We start from the raw sequence: 9,325 nt of genomic DNA on the forward strand, positions 1-9,325 counted from the left end.
ATGTGTATTTGTTTATTTCTGTATGTCTATGTTTGTCCCTATTAACCTTTGTCCCTATAAAAGCATTTCACCCTATAAACCCCATGACGTTACCCATGTTCAATTCCCATTGACTCCAGGGGCCATTCCCATGTTAAATTCCCATTGTTGCCAAAGTGCGAATCTCCTATTTTAGCGTTAAGGTCCCATTGTCGCTAAAGTGGCCCTGTATTCCCATGTTAAAATCCCATTGTCATCAGTTTTGATATACCCATTTTTTTAACATTAAAGTTTCGTTGTCGCAAAAGTGGCCCTGTATTCCAATGTTAAAATCCCATTGTCGCCAAAGTACCGGCCCTGTATTCCCCATGTTAAAGACCGATTGTCGCTAAATTTGATATGCCCATTTTAAACATTAAGGTCCCATTCTTGCTAAAGTGACACCATATACTATTTTCGTATATCTACACCCTAGTAGGAAACATCAATTCATAACCTATTAACCACATTACATTCCTAAACAAATGCAGTGATAATTTAGATGGACCATTGATATTATACATTGTTCAGCTTTATAACTATGTGATTCATGTAAAATGAATTAACTGATAAAATATATGCAAAAGCACGATACTGAAAAACGCCTAAATTTCTAATTTCTTTTTTGTTCCTTCAAACACTTTGGAATATAGATTTGAGCAATGGGCACTAGTGAATTGTACATTTTTGCCAATATCGAGTTCGAAAGAAATTTATAAAAATGTTAACAAACTTTATTACTGTGAGAAATAATGTATAATTGGTAAAAATTATTGATCTAGCATTCTCTCCATGAATTCATTTTAGGCTGTATATTCTGCACAATGACTTTATAACTTGAATGACACTCTTTTGAAAGCAAGAACATTTATATTAATACCGCGCATTGCCTTAAAGTTTACAAACCAAACAAAACTCTCTCATAGTATGTGTGTATATCACTATAATTGACGTGATACAATATCAGCTCTTGTCCGTGTAAGTCTGTAATCCTACTCCCCAAAGTCGGATCTGAATGACGAGTCACGTAGTACCTGCAAGGGTCATAACGTGTGGAGAAAATAAAAGAACTAGGGTATTGGAGTCTCGTAATTATTGTATTTCCAAACAAAGAAGTCCGCACGCTCAAGATAGCATGAACAGCGAGGATCTATTTAGAGCTACATACTATAGCCTACATGTTAAGGAGTTTTACATTGACCCTAATACATACTAAATGCACTGCACTGGAAAAGACCTTGCGGCATATCTCATATATTTACACAAGGCATACACATCGTTCGCAGTGCAACATAAACAGGAAAAGACGTGGATTCAAACCTGTTCGCTGAAGCCGTTGTTACGTAGAGAAATAGCTAACAGTTACTGGGTTCCATTCTCAAAAGGTGACAGGAAAGGATAATACAATAAGCTAGCCAGAATCGTACATCATGTCTGAAGAGTTAATATACAGTGTCAACGTAACTACAGCATTTGTTTTATTCTTGGTCTTTCTGTTGGTTTATTACATAACCAAATTACCAACTGGCATTCCACCATTCCCAAGGCCCGTGCTCCCGATATTTGGTAATATTCTTTCGCTCGTTAACAAGGACGTTCTTGAGTATTTTCAGAAACTTCGGATCGAACATGGAGATATATATAGTTTCTATATGGGCAGGCAGCTGATTATCGTAATCAATGGATACAGTGCCATTAAGGAAGCTCTTGTTCAAAATGGTCGCTTTTTTTCAGACAGACCAAGAAACTTCCTGTCAGAAACGCTGAACAAAAATAGTGGAATAATATTCATTTCTGGAGCACTGTGGAAGGAGCACCGTCGCTTTGCTGTGAATGCTTTGCAGGAGTTCGGATTTGGGCGCTCGACATTCGAACAGAATATACTTGAGGAAGCTCAAGAATTGGTAAAAATTTTCGAAGAACAAAATGGCCATCCTTTCCAAACTAAAGGCATAGTAAACACATGCGTTGCCAATGTTATCTCCCAGATAGCATTTGGAAAAAGATTCAAGCATACAGACGCCAACTTCAGAGATTTTTTGGATAAAATGGATCAAGCAGCGAAACTTCTTGGCAATGCTAGTGTTTTGGTGAATTGTTTTCCTTTCCTTCAGTATCTGCCTGGGGATCCTTTTAAAATGAGGTATCTGAAAGAGAATTCAAAGCAATTTCAGAGTTGGTTTGAAAGTATGATTCAAGAACATAAGAACACTTTCGAGGACGGGTCTGCGCGTGACTTCATTGACCTCTATATCTCCGAGGCTCGCAGAAGAGAACAAGAAGGCGAAGTTTCCACTTTTACTGACTTGCAGTTATGCATGTTGATTGGAGATTTATTCGGTGCGGGGAGCGAAACAACGGCGACGACTATAATATGGATATTACTAAATTTTATTCATTTTCCAGAGATTCAGAAGAAGTGCTTTGAGGAGATAGATAAAGTGGTTGGTAGAGAAAGATTGCCCCAATTAATAGATAAAGAACATCTCTCATACTTGGAGGCCACCATCTTGGAAACATTGAGAGTCTATCCCGTGGCTCCCCTTGCAGTGCCCCATGCCGTCTCGAAAGAAATCCTATTTCGGGGATACCGCATTCCTAAGGAAACAACAATCCTCATAAATCTTCATTCAGTACTACACGATTCTTCAACTTTTAAAGATCCAGACGTTTTTCGACCAGAAAGGTATTTAGATGCAGATGGTCACATAACAAAGCCTGAGGAACATATTCCATTCTCCATCGGAAGGCGTGTGTGCCTCGGAGAAAGTGTAGCTCGTATGGAATTATTTCTCTTTCTTGCCACACTAATTCAGAAGTTCGAATTTTTTCCGGTAGAGGGCGAGCCACTTCCGGAACGGAAGGGAATTCTGGGAATAACCTACTCCCCGGTACCCTTCCTGATCAGAGCTGTGCGACGCTACGAACCGCGTGGGTCGACTTGAAGAGTAATCAGTAGAGTAGAATGTTAGTATATTTTTTTTCCTTTTCTTGTTTTGTGTGTTTGCTTTATACATGAACATGATTCTCACGTGAAGACTTTGTGGAAATGTTTCTTTTCTTTACTAGGTGTGGCAACATTTAGCTATTCTTCGGTGTGGAGACTTTACGAAGCAATGAAATGCTCGGAAAACCAATGATGATTTCATGTCATTCATGAAGTGAGTTGGGCAGAATTGCAGCTGTTAATGCTGACTAAAACGAGACATTCCCCAAATGAACTCAATTAAATGTGTCTTCATTCACCATTTCTATGTCATTGTTCAGGTTTGTCATTTTCATGTCATTCATTTTCCGTGTCAGTTTTAAATCTAAAAATGTTAAATCTAAATAATCGAAATAATTCTACACCGCTTGCTGCCTATGTTGTTTTTCTCTCGTGGACATTTACTTATGGTCATACCATGAACACAGCACTAATATCTCGATTATATCCGAACGGCGTCGGGTCGATTTTAATTAAAGAACAGTAATGTAGAATTTATTTTCTAAAAATATAAAACAACATATAGGGAGTCGAAATAAAACTGTAGGAACCGTCTAAAATAATGCGATTGGTATGTGAATCGGTCAATTTCCAACTGGTAGCACTGTTTATTCATTTTGATAGGGTATTCACAAAAATTAAAGTTTTTCTTGGGACATATCCCAATATAAATAAATGCATTTGTCGCGAAATTAAATGTCTTAAACATCCAATAAAACTTCCCAAAGTTATAACTATTTGAATATTGATATGTCTAATTGTGGCAAGTCACCTAGGTGTCAGATATTTATGTCCCGATGTTCAATAATGGCAAGTCATCCAAGTGTCCGATAGTCGTGTCCGGATGTATAATAGGACGTCACGTAGATGTCGGTTATTCATGTCCGGATGTTCAATCGTGGCAAGTCATCTTGGTGTTGTGGTAATATACGGTTCTCACATTATGTTACTTAATATGATCTGACAGTTACAGGTCACATAAGGTCAGCTCCAGGCTCCAAACTCAGTTGTAACCCTATATGCCTTATGATAACATTAGCGCGAGAAACTAGTGTGCGTGTGTTTTCACTGTTTTGCTCAGGTGTAATCAAACCATTAACGTAGATCAAACCTTTGTTTTGAGTTATTTAGCAAACTAAACATGGTGTCAGAAATGAAAATGTTGGAATAACTTGGATTTATATTATTAAGAAGTATATCTCCATAATGATACTGAAATTTGGAAACACACCTTTATGTGTTGATTATGACATCATGGAAAACCTCATTCAGCCACATGAAATGGACTTTAATTCCATCATCTAGCAGAAACTTGGAGGGGGTGGAAGCAGACTATGCAGTTTTACTTAGATGTTGCGCTTGCAGATAAGAAGACAAAGAAATATTCAGTGCTTTTCTATAAATTATTGGTCAGGATGGTAGAGACATTTACAACACATTTACATTGTAGGCAAATTAAGCTGAAAAAACTGATCCACTTATCAAGAAGTTTGAGGAATAATGCAATCTCAAGCAGAACATTATGCCAGAAAAGCAAATATTCAATACAAGAATCCAACAAAAGAATGAAACCATTGACCAATATGTAACTAAACTTAAATTGATTGCCAAGAACAGGAAAAAAAAATCTACAGGATGAAGTGATTAGAGATAGAATTGTCTATGGGACTAATTCACTGGCTGTCTGCAGAACAGACGAAGAATCCAAAACGCAGATTCAAAGTATGCAAAATGAAGTAACTGCATCAGATGTTCATGGTGTGAAAATGAAGAAATAAAGAAAAGAAATTGGCACAAACAAAAGAAAGCGGAATCGACATACATGAAATCAGACTCCAGATTATTCAACTATGGTAAATGTGACAAATTAGATGCAAAAGGTAGGCTTCCAGTCTATGGAAAAACTTGCTTCAGGTGTAGAAAACAGCATCATTTTCTCAAATGCTGCAAGATAAAACGGGTTCATGGCATGCAAGAATACTCAAGTGTAGAGGATCAAGCATCGTTTATAGGAACTGTGATAAAGTCAAACACTGACTCTTCATGGCACTGAAGTCAAATCTAAAACGGATACTGGTTCGCAAGTAAACATCATTCCAAATCAACGTTTTGTGGCCCTGAATATTAACAATGTTGACGTAAATCCATCCAAGACCTGTCTCACAAGATACTCTGTTGACAAGCTAATTGTCATAGGCAAATGCAAATTAAATTGCAGGAATCAAAAACTCGATTTTTATATTACAAAGACAAAACCAACCGCCTATTCTAGGGTTCAGTGTTTGCAAGTAATGCAAGTTGTTTGCAATGTTCACAGGAATAAGGACAACCATATCGAGAAAGAATTTCCCAGTGTGTTCAAAGGTCTAGGATGCTTGAAAATCAAAAATATCACATCGCAATTGACAAAACCTCTATCTGCCGCACCGTCTATACTTCAAAGAATGCTTTAAAGACTGCAGAAATACATGTTTTGACTGAACTTACTGTCCAGGAAAAGAGTTAATTGTAGGAGATACAATGTCCAGAGCATGCAGAAGACAAACACATCTGAGATGAACATAAATAGTGAAATTGAGTGTTATGTGCACATGGTCATGTCAAATATACAGATTGCAAACACACAATTAGAAGCAATAAAGAATGGAACTAAATTTGATAATAAGATGACAAAATTACGAGAAATGATTCAGAAGAGATGGTGAAATGATAAACATCTCGTACGCTTTGAAATCAGAAATTTCTGGAACAACAGAGATGAACTTTCATAAATGGGCGGATTAATTCGTAAAGGAGAGAAGATTCTAATACCAGATTCTCTTTATGATGAAATACTAAAAGAGTTGTACAAAAATCATATGGGCATCGAGAAGAAAAAGAAAAGAGCAAGATGCATTATATATTGGCCAGGCATGAATGCATAAATTGCAGACAGAACATCGAATTGTTCTACTTGCCAGGAATAAAGAAAGTCAAATAAAAAAGAACCATTGTTGTCTACATAGCGTACTGCACCAAGGGAAATGGTTGGGACAGATTTATTTATGTGGAACAATTACAACTATGCCTTGATAATAGACAATTTTTCCAGCTATTCTGAAGTTGCCAATTTAGAAAATGCACGAGCAAGCACTGTCATCAGACACACAGTCACTTTTTGCAAGACCAGGAATACTGCGAGAAGTAAGAGTGGGAGTTATGATACAGTCTAGTCTTTCTTTCAAATGGGCAGTGTACTCTTTAGAATTCACTCTCGATCCAGTCCGTGTTTGAAATGGGCAGTGTACTCTGTAGAATTCACTCTCAGTCCAGTCCGTGTTTGAAATGGTCAGTGTACTATGTAGAATTTACTCTCCGTCCAGTCTATCTTTGAAATGGGCAGTGTACTCTGTAGAATTCACTCTCAGGCCAGTCCGTGTTTGAAATGGAAAGACTCTGTAGAATTCACTCTCAGTCCAGTCTGTTTTTGAAATGGGTAGTGTTCTCTGTAGAACTTACTCTCTGTCCAGTCTTTCTTTGAAATAGGCAGTGTACTCTATAGAATTCTCTCTCAGTCCAGTCCGTGTTTGAAATGGGCAGTGTAGTCTGAAGAATTTGCTCTCAGTCCAGTCTTTCTTTGAAATGGGCAGTGTACTCTGTAGACTTTACTCTAAGTCCAGTCTACCTTTGAAGTGGGCAGTGTACACTGTAGAATTTACTCTCAGTCCAGTCTACCTTTAAAAAGGGCAGTGTACACTGTAGAATTTACTCTCAGTCCAGACTATCTTTGAAATGGGCAGTGTACTCTGTAGAATTTACTCTCAGTCCAGTCTTTCTTTGAAATGGGCAGTGTACTCTGTAGAATTCACCCTCAGTCCAGTCTTTCTTTGAAATGGGCAGCGTACTCTGTAGAATTTACTCTCAGTCCAGTCTTTCTTTGAAATGGGCAGTGTACTCTGTAGAATTCACCCTCAGTCCAGTCTTTCTTTGAAATGGGCAGCATACTCTGTAGAATTTGTTCTCAGTCCAGTCTTTCTTTGAAATGGGCAGTGTACTCTGTAGAATTTACTCTCAGTCCAGACTATCTTTGAACTTGACAGTGTACTCTGTAGAATTTACTGTCAGTCCAGTCTATCTTTGAAATGGACAGTGTACTCAATAGAATTTACTCTCAGTCCAGTCTTTCTTTTACAATGGCAGTGTACTCTATAGAATTTACTCTCAGGCCAGTCCGTGTTTGAAATGGGCAGTGTACTCTGAAGAATTTACTCTCAGTCCAGTCATTGTTTGAAACAGGCGGTGTATTCTGTAGAATTCACCCTCAGTCCAGTCTTTCTTTGAAATGGGAAGCCTACACTGTAGAATTTACTCTCAGTCTAGTCTACCTTTGAAATGGACAGTGTACACAGTATAATTTACTCTCAGTCCAGTCTTTCTTTGAAATGGGCAGCGTACTCTGTAGAATTTACTCTCAGTACAGACTATCTTTGAACTTGACAGTGCACTCTGTAGAATTTACTCTCTGTCTAGTCTTTCTTTGAAATGGGCAGTGTACTCTATAAAATTCACTCTCAGGCCAGTCCGTGTTTGAAATGGGCAGTGTTCTCTGAAGAATTTACTCTCAGTCCAGTCTTTCTTTGAAATGAGCAGTGTACTCTGTAGAATTCACCCTCAGTCCAGTCTTTCTTTGAAATGGGCAGCCTACACTGTAGAATTTACTCTCAGTCCAGTCTACCTTTGAAATGGACAGTGTACACAGTATAATTTACTCTCAGCCCAGACTATTTTTGAAACGGGCAGTGTACTCTGTAGAATTCACTCTCAGTCCGGTCTCTCTTTAAAATGGGCAGTGTACACTGTAGAATTCACTCTCAGTGCAGTCTTTCTTTGAAATGGTCAATGTATTCTGTAGAATTCACTCTCAATCCAGTTTATCGTTGAAATGGGCAGTGTACTCTATAGAATTTACTCTCAGTCCAGTTTATCTTTGAAATGGGCAGTGCACTCTATAGAATTCACTCTCAGTCCTGTCCGTGTTTGAAATGGGCAGTGTACCCTGAAGAATTTATTCTCAGTCCAGTCTTTCTTTGAAAAGGGCAGTGTACTCTGTAGAAATCACCTCAGTCCAGTCTTTCTTTGAAATGAACAGTGTACTCTGTAGACTTTACTCTAAGTCCAGTCTACCTTTGAAATGGGCAGTGTACACTGAAGAATTTACTCTCAGTCCAGTCTACCTTTAAAAAGGGCAGTGTACACTGTAGAATTTACTCTCAGTCCAGACTATCTTTGAAATGGGCAGTGTACTCTGTAGAATTTGCTCTCAGTCCAGACTATCTTTGAACTTGACAGTGTACTCTGTAGAATTTACTGTCAGTCCGGTCTATCTTTGAAATGGGCAATGTACTCTGTAGAATTCACTCTCAGTCCAGTCTATCTTTAAAATGTGCAGTGTACACTGTAGAATTTACTCTCGGTCCAGTCCTTCTTTGAAATGGGCAGTGTACTTCGTAGAATTCACTATCAGTCAAGTACGTCTTTGAATGGGCAGTGTACACTGTGGAATTCGTTCTCAGTGCAATCTATCTTTGAAATGGGCAGTGTACTCTGCAGAATTAATGCTCAGTCCAGTCTATCTTGGAAATTGGCAGTGTGCTCTATATAATTCACTCTCAGTGCAGCGTATCTTTGAAATGGGCAGTGTGCTCTGTGAAACTCACGCTCAGTCTCGTTTTTATCGAGAACTATTGGTGAAATACTTACTGTAAGAAAAGAGATTTTTATATCCACATTCGTTCTGCGTTAACTTTACATTGTTAGAATCGTGTAGCATGGGTCCATATTCTTTTCATAATGTGCGACACGTGTGTCTAAAAATATACTAGTTTCTTGGAAAACACTTTGTAAACAATGTACATGTTTGCCTCTTGGTTTATCAGATTTGTTTCTGAATGAACTAAAGAAGCTGTTTCGTCCATTTTGATAGAAGAGATGATAAAGTTAACGACGTGGACGAGTTCACTCAGTCAGAAATGAAACTTTCAAATAAGCACACGAATTACCGTGATATTTGCAATGTCAACAAGAAACGTGAGATACGCAGTAATTGAAAATGCCGTTCTTATCATTTAAACTGTATTTAGGAGAAATATACGTAACTTGTCTCAAACAAAATGGTTCAGACTATGACCGGTGTTATCTAGGGTCTATACAAACTGCAAAGAAAAGCATACTGATCCCAAGGGCTATCGTATATATCAGAGATATACCATTTTACGAGTCAGTCAAAACACTAAATTCGAGACAAATTGCAGCTGAAAGGTTTTGGTAGCAACCTGAGAGCCT

General features: G+C 38.0%; 1 pseudogene; it reads left to right on the forward strand.

The window, feature by feature from the left end:
* Nucleotides 1-1,098: 1,098 nt before the first annotated feature.
* LOC149794525 (cytochrome P450 2U1 pseudogene) lies at nt 1,099-3,366 on the forward strand (annotated as a pseudogene).
* Nucleotides 3,367-9,325: the final 5,959 nt, after the last annotated feature.

This window comes from Sinohyriopsis cumingii, chromosome 8 (genome assembly GCF_028554795.1).
Source record: "Sinohyriopsis cumingii isolate HCF-2022 chromosome 8, ASM2855479v2, whole genome shotgun sequence".
Classification (NCBI taxonomy): Eukaryota; Metazoa; Mollusca; class Bivalvia; order Unionida; family Unionidae; genus Sinohyriopsis; species Sinohyriopsis cumingii.